Here is an 18,569-nt window from a genome sequence, read left to right as displayed (position 1 = left end):
AATTAGTAGTTGGGATTACTACAGGTTCTAATTCAGATGAAGGTAATTTTATGTGCCTCATAAAATTAATGGCAAAAACGGTTTCAACTTTACGTGCCTACATGGATAACAACGAAAAATTGCGGAGAAAAAAATCAGATAAAATTTCGAGATCTTATATAAATTTGCTGTCATATGGGCACGTGAAAAAAATATCTGAAATTATTAAGATAATAATAACAAAGCATTATTCAAAAAATTAAAGAGAATCGTGCCTATAGCATCATATTAAATGAAACATATGATGTGTCTAAAAAAGAATGCATAGCTTTGCTTGTACGGTTTATAGAAGATGATCTGCATCCACATCCTGTAGTAAGCATCATACATGTTTTTACAACATCAGAAACCAGTGGGGAAAATATAAAGAAACATGTTTTTTGTAAGTAATCTTGGTCTTCTTCTTGATTATTTGGTTGGACAAAGTATGGATGGTGCAGGGAATATAGGAGTATACAAAGGAATGCAGGCTTTAATATTGAAAGAGGCTCCAAAAGCCATCTATATTTGGTGCCATGCACATAGGCTAAATTTAGTAGTTGCTCAGGTTTGTGGATGCAAAATTGAAATGAAAAAGGCAATGGGAATATTAGATGAGTTATATAATTTTATGAATGGAGTTAGACGGCAAGGTGTGTTTGTTAAATATCAAATGAGAAAGTCCAAGAAATCTCTTAAAAGAATTAAAAACACAACAAGGTAAATAAAATATTTTTAATGAAACTTGAAACTTATATATTTTCAGAAATTGGTCATCATCCTACAAATCTGTAGAAATCTTTTTAGATGTTTATGAACATATTTTAGCATCATTAGTTGAATTAAAAGATTCTAATGACCCAAGCACCTCTTCCATTGCCGATGGGTTATTATCAAGAATTAAAGATGAAAATTTTACATTAAGTCTATTTATTTTGAAAGAAATATTGAAATGTACACATGAGGCTTGTATTGAAATGCAGGCAGTTGGTAATGATTTGGCTTTGGTAACCAAATTAATACAACATACAAAAAATAAATTACAAAAACTAAAAGGTTAATATTAGTTACTATTTCTATAAATAATTTTAAAATATAACTAATGGAGACAATATATTTTTAAAATTACATTCCTTATCTAATAGTTTTTTGAAAAAGAATAATGTAGTAACTGATTTTTATAATATGAAATCAATATTCAAATTGGATCAAACAGAATTCAATATGTTGAACAAAAAAAAACAAGTTGAATAAATTAAAAAAATTTAAATTATTATTTATTATTATAGATATAGAACGGAAATATTTTTCCCTGTTCTAAATGCAATAATTAATCACCTAAATGATCGATTTAATTATGATTGTTTAAATTTTTTATCACAGATATCCATTTTTACTCCCGCTGGAATTATGGATAATGAAAAAATAGAAGGATGGCAAATATCCGAAATTTGTAATACTTATGAATTGGATGTCCAAAACATTGTTGATGAATATAATGATTTTCGCTCTTATATTTGGAGTCTCAATCAATCATTTTTTGCGAAGATCTTTTGAAAGTTAAAAAGAATGACGCGTTATATATCGATGAAAGTAATTTATTGATATTTTATTTGTAATTGTATATAAATAAAGGTATTGCAAACGATCAAACTACCGAAGAAAATATCAACAGCAAAATAAAAAAATGGATAAAATATTTTTTTATATTACCATACCGACTTTTAAATCAATTAAATTCTTATTCTAATTTAAATTTATTATATAAATATTTATTATCCTACAACTTCCTGTTCAGCCGAAAGAGCCATTATTAAAGTAAAAATAAACAAAACTCGAATGCGGAATAAAATTTCGGACCCATTTTTAAAAAATTTACTGTTAATATCCAGCGAAATTGATGTTTTTGAAAAATTTACAATTTATTGATGATATTATAACTTAATTTGCATTAACATCTATAAGGTTATCCAAGTTATTAATAAAATAAGTAATGTATCCTTTTCACACCGAATATATACGATTTTAAAAAATGTAAATTTAATTTAAAATTTCAATGCAAAATATACTATAATTCATTTTATTCTAATATTTTAACTATTTACAATACATGTTTTTAATTAATTAAAAGGTAATATAGGTATGTGAAATCAAGCTAAATATACCTATTTAAAATTACTCGTCTTATATTTTACAATATTTTAGATCTTTTTTATAGAAATATTAATATGTTATCTCATTTAATTCACTTATATATATTTTATGAAAATAAAGTGAATATCAACCAAATTATGAAAAGATTGCATTATTTAAATATACGTTGATTATCACCTACAAATTTTTTTTCCATAAATAGGCTTGAAAGATTGTAAATAGAATTATGTTGTAAGGTTATAAATGGTGGCTTATTATAAGATTTTTTAAATTAAATCACTATAACATCGTAGGTCTGTAAATAACGCGGCCGAAGGCCGCGGGATTTTTTTTAAGGTGGGTATGGGTAGATTTTGGAGGGGGTTAGCCTCCATCAAATTTTCTGCCATGTAGACGCTGGATGGTTATATTTATCAATTGATTTTATTACATAATTAAATCCATTTTCAAAGTAGGTGTTCAAAAAAATTGAAACCTCCATAAGTACATAAAAATGGAAAATTATTTATTAAATACCAGCCAAATTATTATAAAACTGCCTATTTATTTTAACCCTTTAAGTTCCCTGATAAAATTCATATGATGCAATACGATATTTAGTAAAAATTATTATTGATTCATGTATAGTATAATATAAAACCCACAAAAAAATTTATTTTAATTTAAAATGGCGGCTCTCTCTGGTGGTTTCAAATTCATATCATAGACACCTTATGAAAACTTTCGAAACGGTTTCTATTATTATTTAGACATAGTGGTATGTTTCATGATTTGCACGACCACCTTGTTCTTCTGGGATTTAACTTTGTACTACAGTGGGTACATCTTCTGGAGGTTCTGCCTTAGGTTTATGAGCTGAGTTTTTTAGTCTAATTTTTGGAAGGATATGAGGCTTAATATTTTTTCTTTGCATTGATATATAATTATTATCATTCTGAATACCCTATCAACATTTTTGCAGTGTGCCAATTCGCTAGCAATTATGTCTTCGGAATTCTTTCAATGAGAGTTTATTATCTAAAAGAATATTGTAGATTATGAATGAACTGATAATAGCCACATCTATCAGAAGAATATTGGCAACCACCATTTTCGCCACCTTCGCGAGATTTCATATAAAAACTTTAAATGGTCGAAATGGTCAACAGACCCCATAAATTTATTATATATCTTTATCATCATTGGACATTTTACGTCAAATACTTCCCCTTTTTTATTTTTCCTCTTCTCAGTATCCACTGATCTCGGATCAATATAATTGGACATTATAAATACATCCCGATTATCTCGCCATTTAATTATACTTATCGTATTTTTGTCACTTCTCCAGTCAAACTCACCTCTTGTTAATTTTGTTTCCATATTCTTTATAGGCAAATATCTCCTAATTTTGTTTAATGTTCCAGTAGCATATATACCTTTCTTTTTTAAATCGGATAATAGAGTATAACTCGTAAAATAATTATCAAAAATATTTTATGATTTTGAAGTCCTTCGCAAAACTTTGTTACAATATTATAACCTAGATTTCTTTCAACCTCTTTATTTTCCCCAGCATAGATATTAAAATCATTCATATATCCTGAATTATCACACCTCATCCATACATAAAAATATAGTTATTTGGAATAAATAATGACAAAATTCACACATTATACCTTGAAACCGCCATTAGTAGGTTTCTTAGGCATATATTGCCTAAATCCTATACGGCCTTTGAACCTAATCATTCCTTCATCAATTGCTTGATATTCCGAGTGAAGAAAATATTTCAAGCAAGATGAACGGATATCAATGAATGGTCTTATTTTATATAATTTATCATAATTTTCATCATTTCTCAATGGTTCTAAAATATTGTCATTTATATGGATGTGGCTCATAAGCCAAATAAAACGTTTAACTTTCATTATGGATGAAACGAAATTGTCATGGAATTCTGGTTTAGAACTCCAATAATTCTTTGTAATTTGCCATATTTTTAATTTCAAAAGTATATGAAGACATAAAAATTTTCTTATTTCTGTAGGAATTGTTGGTTGATATTTAATATTTTTTTGTTGGGCATATAAATTGGTATTGAATGTAATTGTATTTATTAATGAATCATTAATAAATTTTATATATATATCAGATGGATACAATGGGTCCGTTTTTAGGGATGATATTAGACCTGATATTTTATCAAATTCTAATGCTGGTTGTGAAAAATATATTTTGGACCAGATAGGATTATTATGGTTTGTACTAGATTGATCATACATAACTTGTTCCGACTTGTCATTGTCATCAATTTCGATTTGATAATGTGTATCTGATTCATAATCATCTTCGGAATCAGTGGATGAGTATAACGAAGAACCTTCAGATGAAATATCCAGATAATCATCCATATAACAAGCTAAAATTATTGCTAAACGAAATATCGTTGTAAAGTGGCAATGGTTAGTTTAATATACCACATTAAAAAGATCAAAATAATATATAAATATTATTTATTTGAGGAAAAATAAATATTAGAAAGATAGATAATATAGTGAGGAATATATATATTTAAAAAATATTTGATGAATATATTTACTTAAAATTTAGAATTTTAAGAAAAATGCCCGTTGAAAATGTATTTTGAAATAAATGCGCGAAAAAAAATTAAAAAATAACTCCTCCACAAACATATGAAAAAGAATATCTTTTAATATATATTCGTGGTGGTTTCATATTATATGATGAACTCCTTTAGAAGATTTAAAGGTTGAAAGGTGGTTTTATATTTGCACTACCGCCACCGAAAGGGTGCCCATGAAAATTAATTAACTGCCAAAAATTTTAAATATCTACCAAATTTTTTGTTTTTCGACTGCTCATTTTATTGATAAAATAACTTAGTAAATAAATGTATTTAAATATATATTTAAAAAGAAAGAGATAGAAAATTAATATTTTAAGATATAAATGAATATAAACAATAATATTTGAAAAATATACTGGCATCTGTATTTTTTGGCTATGAGAGGGATTTGTCTTGCTGTGTATGCACTTGTATAAGAATCATTATATTTTAATCATACTATATATGGTATAATAATTTATTGATGTTTAATTTAAATTAATATGATTGCAATATTTTATAGATGCCTCGGAAAACATCCAACATTTGGAAACATTTTATTATAGATACAGCTAGTAACAAGAAGGGGTATATAGCAATATGTAAATATTGTCAATTAAAATATAATTTCCCAAATTCAACGAAGATGTCTCAGCATATCAAAAAATGTCAAAGGTATATTAACAGACAATTTAATGAAGTTGATAATAATGCTACTGAAGAGGATATTGTAGTATGTTTATCAGATACCAGTATTCCTAATAAATTAATATACCAAAAAAACACAAATCAAATCATTCTAAATCCTTTTAAAGAAAATACCAATAATTTTAATAATGTATCAGCAGGCATATCAATTAAAAAAAAATTTGACACTGTCAACTCGACAGTGCTTTGGCATTAGCTATTTATATGTCAAATTGCACTTTTTATTTAGTTGAAAATAAATATTTTATCAATTTTTTTGAAATTAATGCGCCCAGCCTATAAAATTCCTTCTAGATATGCAATTAGTAAAACATTATACAATTTTGAATATTATAAAGTGACAAATATTATAAGCAGCAAATTCGATACTTTAAAAGATTTTACTCTTATTAGTGATGGCTGGACAAACATTCGCGGAGAATCCATCATTAATTTCATAATTATGACTGCGGAACCCATTTTTTTTAAATCCATTCCCACAGGATCTTGTGCTCACATCGGTGATTATATCGCATCTGAGCTGATCAAGATTATTGAAGAAATTGGTAGCAAAAAATTTATCCCACTAGTAACTGATAATGCAAAGAATATGAAAAAGGCCTGGAGTCTTGTTAAGGCAAAATATAATTATATTAAATGCTTTGGATGTGCCGTTCATGGCTTGATTTTACTTATTAAAGATTTATACAAATATGTTTTAATGAAAAGATCATCAAAAAAATCAAACAAATAATTAAATATATAAAATTTAATGGTATTTTATTGGCAACTTTTAAAGAAAGACAAATATTGAAAGGATATATATCTTCCTTAAAAATTCCAAGTCCGACAAGATGGGGAGGTTCTGTTATAATGTTGCGAAGTGTTCTGAAAAATAAAGAAGTTTTGCGAGAATTTGCAATTTCAAGTTTATTAAGGCGTATTATATTGGACAAAGAAGGATACTGGAATAAATTAGAGTCTGTACTGACTTTTTTGGAATTTATTTATAATAAAATTTTAATTGTAGAATCGGATACAGCGGTATTATCTGACATACCAGAAATATTTTGGGATATAAAAAATAAACTCAATTCATCAACTTTCATTTTTAATGAAAATGATTTGAAAAATGTTAAAATGCATATTGATAAACGAAATTTTGTTGCCGAGAATATCATTATGCAGCAAATCTTCTGGATCTTAGATATTATGGTGTAAAATTAACAGACCGCGAATTAACAATAGCTTTAAATTAAATAAATATTATTTCAGGCCAAATTAATTGCGATATTGGAAAAATTATGGGTAATTTTGCAGAATATCCATCAAAACAAGGTTTCTATAAAGGAGCTGCCACTCATATAGTGGAAAGGGTTGTGTACAAATCAACCCCTCTGTCAAGTGGCAGTAAGATGTCTTTCGATACCGCCCTCAAGTGCCTCGTCAGAAAGGGTCTGGTCAGCATTTGGAAAAATTCATTCAAAAACGAGAAAATAGAGTCGAAAAATTAATATCAATCAGGCATAACATACATTTAAAAGATCACACAATTACATCATGTTCGGGATATCATCAAAAGAGTTCAGATTCTGATTTATCAATATCAAGTGATAATGATGATATACAATTACATACCATAAAGATGTTGATGCTATTACATAAGCATCCTATGAATTTTAAATGTAATTTATAATACATGCTTCTTGTAATTAATAAAGTTATTCAAAAAAATGAAATGTTTTAAATGTATTTTTCTCTTTATTGTTTAATTATTTTATTTTCCCTTGTTCTCCTAATTTAATAAAGTTATTCAATTAAAATGAAAGTTTTAAAGTGTTTTTGTGATTATTTTTTAATTTTCTATTATTTCCCCCTTTTCCTCAATTTTCTCGGGGTAATTTCTACTGAACCAATTTTCCAGGGAAATTTACATCTCTAATCAAAATATTTATAATCTTTTATTAGCTTTTAAAAGTAATAAATTTTCTTCATTTGAATCTAACAAACATCCACGCCTCTCCCCTAAAACCTGTTTAGCAATATTAAACAGGCGCTCAACAGGAGCACTAGAGAGAAGCGGGGTATTTTATTTTATAAAAATATTTTTAATTCAGGGAATTCATCAAAAATAGTAATTTTGATATTATTATTTAAAAAATATTTGCCAAATATATTATCTTCCTGATGATCAATTTCATGGAATCCAAAAAAATCTTCCAAATAGTGAACTAGTAGCTATTTTTGCATCAGGAATTTATTTTCTTAAAAAAATAATTTGTATTTTAGTTCCATATTTTGTCTATTTTTTATCCATTCCCAATTTAATGAATGCAGGATGGATAATAGCCGCAATGATATTTTTATCATTGTAAACATTTGAATATCTGCAATAAAGTTATTTAAATAGATAATTTATTTTTTATTTCGATTTCATCTACTATGATGTCTGGATCCATAATATCAAAAACTATTTTTCATCATATATCTATAAAATGAATATTATGGCTAACAAGATTTTCCAAGAAATTTTCAATATAAAAAGAAAGAAATACTTGGTATTTAATATTTTAACTGATTAGATGAAAAACCAATATAAAACTCGGCTCAACATTTAATATTGCATAAATTTAAATAAAATAAAATTTCATTTTTATTGAATTTTAATTAACAAATAAATTTTATAAATATTTAAATAATTTAATTTATACATTAAATTTAAAAGAGCGGTGGAGCGGCGCTCTTCCATTTCAGTTCTAAAGGAGCTAACTCCAGCTCCTGATTTTTAAAAGGAGGGCCGCTTCAGGAGCCCCGTTCCTTAACAACTCTGATTTTATTTAATACATCTTGTTCCCTGTCAGACTAACCCCATGAACTTTTAATACTTGTTAATTTATGCAGTGGAGCGGCTCATGTAAATGTAGTAAAAATCTCTCGTGATAATTCACAAGTCCTAAAAAAGATCGCAATTGGTGTATATTCTTAGGAGTTGGTATCCTTCAAATAGCATCTATTTTTTCCCTCGCTGGGTGCATGCCATTTTTATCTATTACAAATCCTATAAAAGAAACTGATTATTTTAAAAAATGTATTTTCGCCCATTTTGCCTTCGTACCAGCCTGTTTTAATTTCATTAATACTTTTTTCACATTGTTCAAATGTTCTATATCATTTTTTCTAGTTATGATAATATCGTCCAGGTATACACCTTCATTTTGCTGTCCTGTAATAGATTATCCATATATAGTTGGAAAATAGTCGGCGCACTAGAAAGGCCGAAAGGCATACATTGATATCAAAAATACCTAATATGTTTGAGCTCTCTTTTATTGGTAGGTGCAAATATGCATCTTTTAAATCTAAGACAGTAGATTTCAACCCTCCTCCCCTTATAATTTGGCCGATAGATCATCCACAAATGGTATTATATGGTAATCATATATGATAAATGGTGTTAATGTAACCTTACAATCACCACAAATCCTGTTTCTCCATTTTTTTGCCCACGTTTACTATTGGAGTAGCCTACGTCATACGCGCTTTTGTTGGGCCAATCTCCTTTAATATTCCTGATTTAATCAATCTATCGAGTTCCATTTCAATTGGTTTTTGTAATGAAAAAGGCATTCTGTGCTAAGTATGATTTCGGCCTTGCTGCCTCACTATGATATATGCTAACTTCAAAATCATTAACTAGTTCTGGCTTATCATCGAAAACACTAATTCTATAGTCATGGTAGCAATTTGTTTATCAATTGTTATAATATCTTTATATACTATATATTGTAACTTGTCGTGGAATAAACATATTAATTGTCAGTATCCATGGTAGTCCAAACAGTGGTATATCAATTGAACGGGTAACCACAATTGGTAATAACCGGCCTATTTCAAGTTTCACTCTAAAATAGTTTCACCAACAACGTCCAGCTGTTGATTGCTATAAAATGACAATGGTTTTGTTGGTCCAAGTTTTGGTCTGCCAATTTCATTCCAATATTGTTTTCCAATTACCGATACCTGTGCGCCCGCCCGTATCATTATAAAATTCAATCGGTATTCCGTTTATCCTAAAGAATATCTTAGCACTGTTTCTACCAATTTTGAGATGTTATTAATTGAATCTGATAATTAACATATAGCTTCTTACAATATTTTTTTACTATTATCGCTACACTTTAAATTGTTATTATTATTGTAATAATTATTTCATTTTTCTTTAATATTTTTCCTTGATTATTCTCCAATTGTTCCTTAAGTTTATTGACCTTTTTTACCATCATATTTGTAACTTCATTTGCCAAAACCATATTTAAAACTTGTTGTCACTCTTTCTCCCGGGTCATTTATTTTATCTGGAAATTTGGTACGAATATCTTTCTCCAATTCAGTCATTTTAATTCCAGCCATCATCTGATCCCTCAATCTCCCATCAAGGTCAGATTCGAACTTACATTATTGTGCCAATCTTTTAACCCGTCCTGCAAACTCAGCAACTGCTTCACCTTCACCTCTTTCTAGAATAAACTTAATCCTGGAACTAAACAAAGTTGAAGTGGTTTTAAAAACTGCTTACCAATTTCAAAACTATCTCATCTTAATTAAGTTCCTTCAAGATTCTAAATTACTAATTCCCATGTATGCAAATAATATTTATTGGTTTCTTTACTTATTAATATCCCTCCATCTATAATTCAATAATTTTGAAAATTGTTTTGTTTATCAAAATTAACAAATTTTACTTGCGTTATATCTTTATTGATTCAAAATTGTTTTTACTTGATTACCATTATTCGTTTCACTTAAATTATTCATTTCACCACTCTTGTTAATTAAAATGTTTGATTCATCACTTTTACCAATTAAAGTAGTTGGTTTTTCTTCTTTATTCATAAAATCAGTAAACTGTAATCCTCGATTCCACATAACAAAAAATATGTTATATCTGTAATCATAAAAACATGATAATCATCATAATATAATCCACATAGAATGTAATATAAATGTATAAATGTATAAACTATAATAATATCTTATATAACATTTATCACACGTCCCATAAGTCTATTTTTTTTAAATCATCCATGATGTCTGTTTCTTCTTCCGAAGGTGTTAATGGCAATCTTGATAAACAATCTGATACCGTGTTGTGTTTACCTACTCTATGTCTTATTGCGAAGTCGTAAGCTTCCATTGCAATTTCCATTTCTGTAATCTCATCTACATAGATGAATTTTCTTTTAAGCCTTTGGAAAAAATGTGGATCAAAGGCTTATGATCAGTAATAATTAAAAATTTGTTTTGATCAGATACTCCTGGAATCTTTTCATCGCAAGAATGATTGCTAATGCCTCGCGTTCGGTGTTTGTGTAGTTTCTTTTAGATTTTTAATAAGGATATTGAGGCAAAAGCTATCGGCATTTTTTGCTGTCACTTATATGAAATAAGATGACTCCTAAGCCACGACGCTTAGACGCATCAGCGGCTATACCTATGGGTAATTTGGATATCAACGTAGGAGGTTGACTGATTAAAGTTTTTAATTTTTTGTAGCATTCTTGATGTCTGTATCCCAAGTCCATTAATCTTTATTGATTAATTTACATAGTGAATTTGCCAGATCCGCAAAATTATTTAAAAATATTTGGTAGTAGCTAGCCATGCCTAAAAGTGGAGTTCTTCTGAATTCTTTGGTTATGGCATGTCTATGATTGTTTTGATTTTGCCATCGTTAGGATGTATATCATTTTTGTCTATGTCGTGTCCCAAAAATCATATTTTCTCTTGCAAGAATAAACTTATGTCAAAATTAGGTGTTAATTCATATTTAATGATCCTTTCAAATTTATTTAGATTCTCCAGGTGTATCTCGTCGTTATCACTTGTGTTTAATACAGGGTTTCCCATTCAAAAAAGGAAAAGTCCCAATCAAAAAAGAAAAAGTTTCAATCATAAAAAGAAAAAGTCCGATCTAAAAAGGAAAAGGGTCATTCATAAAAGGAAAAGGTTCAATCAAGAAAGGAAAAGGTCCAAACAAAAAAGGAAAAGTGTCAAACAAAAAAGGAAAAGGTTCAATCAAAAGTCAAACAAAAAAGGAAAAGGACCAATCAAAAAAGGAAAAATGTCAATCGAAAAAGAAAAATTCCCAAAAGGTAAGTAAAAGTGTCAATCAAAAAATGAAAATTCCCATTCAAAAAGGAAAATCGTAATTTTTTTTAAAAAAAATTATAAATTTTTCTTAAATTTTTTATTTATTTTTGTCATCCCTTCTTATTTTATTTCTAACTTTTTGAGATTTCTTTACATTTGTATCTTTTCTCAAATTTTTCTTATTATATCTTTTCTCAATTTTTTTCTTCTCATTTTTGATAATTCTTTTGTATTTTTAAAAATAATTTATAAATTTAGGTCCATTTTTTTAACAATTCTTTACGTTTTTTTTTCATCATACATATGTCGTAATTTTTAAAGGGATCATAACTATCCGGGATTTTCATGGGATTTATAGGGATCCCTTTAAAATTTCAATTTTTCATAAAGAACTATACGGCGTTATCACGTTTGAACCATGATATAGAAGAATCTTATTTTAAAAAGCGTTTTCCGCGTGTTTCGTTTTTTAATTTTATTGTTATTTATTAATTTTCAATGTTGTTTTTTTGGCCTTATGGGGTATCAATCGATAGCTAATCAAAAGATCTATTCAACTGGTGGTCAATCTCTCCCACATAATGGGCGGGTCTAGGTCTTGGGAGGTCAGAAATATTTTTATCAACACAAAATATCGATATGGGTAACAAATAAAAGCTAATTTAAATATGGTTTGACTGAAAGTCTTCATTCTTGGTCTGGGAAGAGGAGGGGAGGGTTAATGAAGGGGTGGGGGTGTAAAAAATTATTATTATTTTTTGATATGGGTATCAAATAAAAGCTAATTTTAATATCGTTTGACTGAAAGTCTTTATTCTTGGTCTTTATGGGTATGACTTAGTCTGAAAGGTGAAGGTGGGGGGGGGGGGGGGGGTGTAAAAATAATTTTTTTTGTTATGGGTATCAAATAAAAGCTAATTTTAATATGGTTTGACTGAAATTATTCATTTTTTGTCTTGATGGGTATGACTGTCAGGCCCTCAACATATTAACAAAATGTCTAGTTGGATAGAATTTACAGAAATAAAAGAGAATGAAGATAAAACAATTTTTTAAATCTTTTTTCGGTTCCAATCCAGAACTTGAAATATATAATTTGTAGTGTTCTATATTTAGCGCGTTTTTCCATAGCTATTTTTTAGTATCGATAGCTTTAGCGTGCTACATTTTTTTAAAAAGAGCTCGTTACTAAATAAATAGCAAAAATAATTATAATAATTTTATAATAATTCTTAAAATCATAATTTTTTATTTATTTATTTAAATTTACATTTAAAAATATGCATTGTAAATATATTTTTCAAAAAAAATAATTTTTAAATGTCGACAGTAGACATTGATAATGAAAATAATTTTGGTACAGATAAAATAAAAAGATTATGATTTTAGAATTAATTATAAAATTATTATAATAATTTTTACTATTAATTTAGTAACGAGCTACCGCTATCTCTCTTTTTAAAAAAATGTAGCACGCTAAAGCTATCAATACTAAAATAAATAGCTACGGAATATGACGCTAAATATAGAACACTTCAAATTATATATTTCAAGTTCAGGATTGGAACCGAAAAAATATTTAAAAAATTGTTTTATCTTCATTCTCTTTTATTTCTGTAAATTCTATCCAACTAGACATTTTGTTAATATGTTGAGGGCTTGAGAGTCATACCCATCAAGATAAAAAATGAATAATTTTAATCTAAAGATATTTAAATTAGCTTTTATTTGATACCCCATATCGATATTTTGTGGTGATAAAAATATTATTGACCCCCCAAGACCTAGACCCGCCCTCTATAAGTGATTATTATTATTGCAATAAAAAAATATTTTTATTACCTTTACTTGATACATATCAAAAAAAATATTTTTTACACCCCCCCCCCTCCATTCACCCCCAGACCAAATTATACCCATTAAGACCAAGAATAAAGACTTTCAGTCAAACGATATTAAAATTAGCTTTTATTTGATACCCATATCAAAAATAATTTATTTTTACGCCCCCCCCTCTATTAACCCCCCTCCATTAACCCCCCCCCCCTCCCCCCAAACCAAGAATAAAGACTTTCAGTCAAACCATATTAAAATTAGCTTTTATTTGTTACCCATATCGATATTTTGTGTTGATAAAAATATTTCTGACCCCCCGAGACCTAGATCCGCCCATTATGTGGGAAAGATTGACCTCCAGTTGAATAGATCTTTTGATTAGCTATCGATTGATACCCTATATTAGATATACCTTATTTCATAAGGCCAAAAAAACAACATTGAAAATTAATGAATAACAATAAAATTAAAAAACGAAACGCGCGGAAAACGCTTTTTAAAATAAGATTCTTCTATATCATGGTTCAAACGTGATAAAGCCGTATTATCCTTTGAAAAATTGAAATTTTAAAGGGATCCCTTTAAATCCCGTGAAGATCCCGGATAGTTATGATCCCTTTAAAAATTACGACATATGTATGACGAAAAAAAAACGTAAAGAATTGTTAAAAAAATGGACCTGAAAATATAAATTATTTTTAAAAATACAAAAGAATTATCAAAAATGAACAGAAAAAAAATTGAGAAAAGATATAGTGAGAAAAATAAATTGAGAAAAGATACAAATAAAGTAAAGAAATCGCAAAAAGTTAGAAATAAAATAAGAAGGAATGACAAAAATAAGAAGGAATGACAAAAATAAATAAAAATTTAAGAAAAATTGAAAAATTTATAATTTTTTTTAAAAAAATTACGATTTTCCTTTTTTGAATGGGAATTTTCCTTTTTTGATTAACACTTTTCCTTTTCTTTTGGGAATTTTCCTTTTTCGATTGGAACTTTTCCTTTTTTGAATGGATCTTTTCCTTTTTTGTTTGACACTTTTCCTTTTTTGATTGAATCTTTTCCTTTTTTGTTTGACACTTTTCCTATTTTGATCGGACTTTTTCCTTTCTTTTTGGGAATTTTCCTTTTTTGATTGACACTTTTCCTTTTTTGATTGGATCTTTTCCTTTTTTGTTTGACACTTTTCCTTTTTTGATTGAATCTTTTCCTTTTTTTGATTGAATCTTTTCCTTTTTTGATTGAATCTTTTCGTTTTTTGTTTGACACTTTTCCTATTTTGATCGGACTTTTTCCTTTCTTTTTGGGAATTTTCCTTTTTTGATTGACACTTTTCCTTTTTTGTTTGGACCTTTTCCTTTTTTGATTGGACCTTTTCCTTTTATCATTGACTCTTTTCCCTTTTTGATTGGGGCTTTTCCTTTTTTGAATGGGAAACCCTGTAAGTCGTCTAAATAGAATATTACATCTTTTAGATCTCCAAAAACTTGTTCTATTTTTTGTTGAAATATAGTGGTTTTAATATAATATCCTTTGTGCTTGGATATTGTAAGTAAATCTATATACTCCTTATGAATAGGAATTTGAAGGAACGCTTGTTTAAAATCTATTTTGCTGAACTTCTTGCCTCTCGCTATTTTGGAAATTAATTTCTGGGTATAGAGCATTAAAAATCTTCAAAAGCTCGGTACAGTGTCTTTGAAATCGGCGTATACCCATAAACCCCTATTGTTTTTGAAGACTGGTTTAAGTGGACTCGCACATCTGACGTCTTTCACTGGCTAGATGATCTTGTTTTCTAGTCAAGTATTTAATTCTTTAGTTATATTGTCTATTCTAAAGTATGGTACCCTTCTCGGTAGTATGATCTTGGCCTAGCGTATGACAATCGTAATCTAACTTGAGTCTTCCTGACAGGTTTATTAGTTAACTTTGATTCGCAAGTAACATCAACTTCGCCAATTCGTCTTTATAATCCACATCTATCATGCCTATGAATCTTTCGTATATTTTTAAAATGTTCTAACCAAGATCTACTTAACAAAAGCATATTTTTCTACATTCACTCGTGCTGTACCAATCACTTGTATCGTCTTATCATCGTAACCTGATAACTGTATGTTGGACTTCATAATGTTTTTTATGTCTATTTTCTCAATCATATATTCTGTTAGAATTGTGAATATCGTGCTAGTATCTATTTGCATTGAAGTTGTGACGTTGTTAATTTTGATGTTTACCATGTATACATCATCTTTGTAATTTTGAACCTCGTTTTCTACGTTATTTCTGTCAATATTTAATAAATAATAATCTTTCTTGTAGTATGAGATGATTTTGCCATCATCGATCTCTCTATATTAACTGTATTGATCTTATTTAAGTAAGGCGCTTGATGTCTAGGATTATGAGCCATGTAATTTCTATTGTCACGATCGTAAATTGTTGATACACGTTGGATCTACTATAACCTCTAAAATTTTGAAAAGGTTGTCTGTTTTTGGTATTTAATTTAAAAGGCCAGTAATTATTATTATATTTAAAATTGTTATTATATCTTGTGTCGTTATTATTGAAAGGAACGTAAGGAGTTTTCCATCTATTTTGATCATGAAATCTGTTATAGTTTCGTCTCGGAAATTGATAATTATCTTGGTTGTTAAAGCTTTGGTTGTTATAATGTGGTCATGTCTGCCATGGTTGTCTAAACTGTTGTTTGCAATGGTTATCGTAATGTCTGTTGAACTCAGCATATGGTATCACCTGGGTATTATCATATCTGCTGTTAGTTTTAGTTGGTTTTTGCACGTTAACTTTCTTATCTTGTCTTGCTCCCTCCATATGCTTTACATCAGAGTGTGTATTGTCTTTTATAACGATCTAAGGTAGATGTTTCGATATCAATTTCGTCTAATTCTTTATCTATCTTCATGATGTCATCTAAAATAAGCAAATCATTAATTCTGTACTTTATTTCCTTAGATAACTTGACACCTTTATTTCCTCTATAACCCTGTCATATCCAACAAAGTTGCAATGTATGTTGAGTTGACAAATTCGAGTGACTAAAAAAAATTTGTTCCCCTTTTGGACCGCAGCGTTGAAATCGCTAATTTTCTTGTTTCGAGTCTTAGCAGGCTGTAATAACCTAAGCCTGTTGATTGGTGTCGACGATTCTTAAGATCGATCTCACTGCATATAGATTGGTAAAGATGTCTTCTGGTAAATTGTGGAGTAAGGTAGTAGCATTATCGTCATCTATATGTACTATTATTATTCTTGAAAATAAGTTCAATTTTACTTACATATACATCAATGTTTCTTATATATTTAGGAAACTCACATTTATATGATACATTGTCATTAGAAGCAGTGGGATTTAATTATCCACCATATTTATGTAATTTAAAAATGTGGTCAACATTATTAATTAATCTATAATCCTAGTGTTAGATAAATAATAAGATTTTAATATATAAAAGATAGTCGCTGCCACCATGTAACAATGTCATGAACAGCACTATAAAATATACATATATAGCAAAAATGATTAGCTAATTTGAATACATTAATATCAAATTATTTGCAAATTTGCAAAAAGAAAAAAGAAAAAATGCTTTTAACTCATAGACTGTATTAATTTAAGTTTAGATTTTTTCTTTATTTAAAAATTTAATTCAAATCAACAAAATAATATCCATATAACTGTGTAATAAATAATTCAAGTTTATTTCTAAATATGTGATGTTATAATTTTGAATAAATATATTTGAATTGTATAAAATTTCTATTAAAATTTATTGCAAATTATAAAAAATATCAAACAACATATCTGTCTTATTAGCTAAGGTTTATAATTATAAGATATTCTGTGATAAATACAATATCTGATGATCTGCTGGCATTTTAACAATCCCCTTTAGTTTTCTTTGTCTCATTTGTGCATTTAAAACACTCACATATGATCGTTCATAAAAGTAATTTTTTATAAATTAAATATTTTATATAAATAAATTTAGCTTAATATTAAGATGCAAAATCGTGAAAAACACGATACGCTTAACGATAATATGCAAAATTGTGAAAAACACGATACGCTTACTTCATATGACGATAATATGTTAGTTTATAAAAATTATTTTTATTATTTTTTAATATTTGTTATGCTTATTATTATTATATATAGATTAGGGATATTCTATCAGGTTTTGGTAGGGAAATTATTTCTCAATCAAGAGAAAAAGACTTAGTCAATATAATAACAAATATCTTAGGTCCAGAAGAAGCAATGTATGCCATTTTTTAAAACCTAAAAGGTACATATACAATGAACAAAATATTTGCTATTAGATTCCAATTGATCATGCTGTTTAAAAATATGTCTGCATTAATACAACTAATTCGATTTTTTCAAAAGAATGAAAATGTCACCATAGTTCACTTAAAAAAAGAAAATAATAGCTATTGAAAATTCAAACTGCCTAGCTTTTATCAACAAATTTTTTTTAAAATATTTTGATCTGTTATTATAAAGGCAATTAATCTTTGAAACATTACAATTTTATCCCAACATAATCTTCGCATAGAGAATGCAGATTCTTTAAGGTCATCGCTAGCCTTTACAATCTCAGGGGGCTCAATTAAAAAAAATTTATGGGGCGAAGCCCCCCATACCCTTTAGTATGATGTATACAAAATAAACTAGCATATAAATAATTAAAACAATAAAAGACATTACTAAGAATAATATTTTTTAATACAAAATATATTTATTACAGTATAAAATATTTTCGATTGTTGATATAAAAAAATTTTGCGTCTAAAGAATTACAAGTGATAAAAAAGGTTAATTAATTTATACATATGCCTCAATTAATAATGGTTAAAACCATATAAACCAATATAATACTTAGCAACTTACATTGACAAAGGGCAATAAAACTAATATAACTCTCTGTTACCATTTTAGACAATGTTTTATAGAATGGACTAATAAGAAAAAATTTATAGGCCTAATTAAATCAACAATTCTGGAAGAAGAGAATATAAACTACTAACCAAATCAAAAAACTATATGGTGGTTAGAGCTTCCTCTTAGATGACATGGTGGAAG

At 27.9% G+C, this 18,569-nt stretch overlaps 1 long non-coding RNA gene across 1 annotated transcript; it reads left to right on the top strand.

Moving 5' to 3' along the window:
* Window positions 1-681: 681 nt before the first annotated feature.
* Window positions 682-1,074, top strand: LOC135927785 (uncharacterized). Its single transcript, XR_010572180.1, has 3 exons — window positions 682-738; window positions 785-904; window positions 961-1,074. It is a non-coding gene; the product is annotated as an uncharacterized LOC135927785 (long non-coding RNA).
* The last annotated feature ends 17,495 nt before the right edge of the window (window positions 1,075-18,569 follow it).

This window comes from Gordionus sp. m RMFG-2023, chromosome 4 (assembly GCF_954871325.1).
Source record: "Gordionus sp. m RMFG-2023 chromosome 4, tfGorSpeb1-WG-v2, whole genome shotgun sequence".
NCBI classification, from domain to species: Eukaryota; Metazoa; Nematomorpha; class Gordioida; order Chordodea; family Parachordodidae; genus Gordionus; species Gordionus sp. m RMFG-2023.
This window is presented reverse-complemented; position numbering and strand designations above follow the sequence as displayed.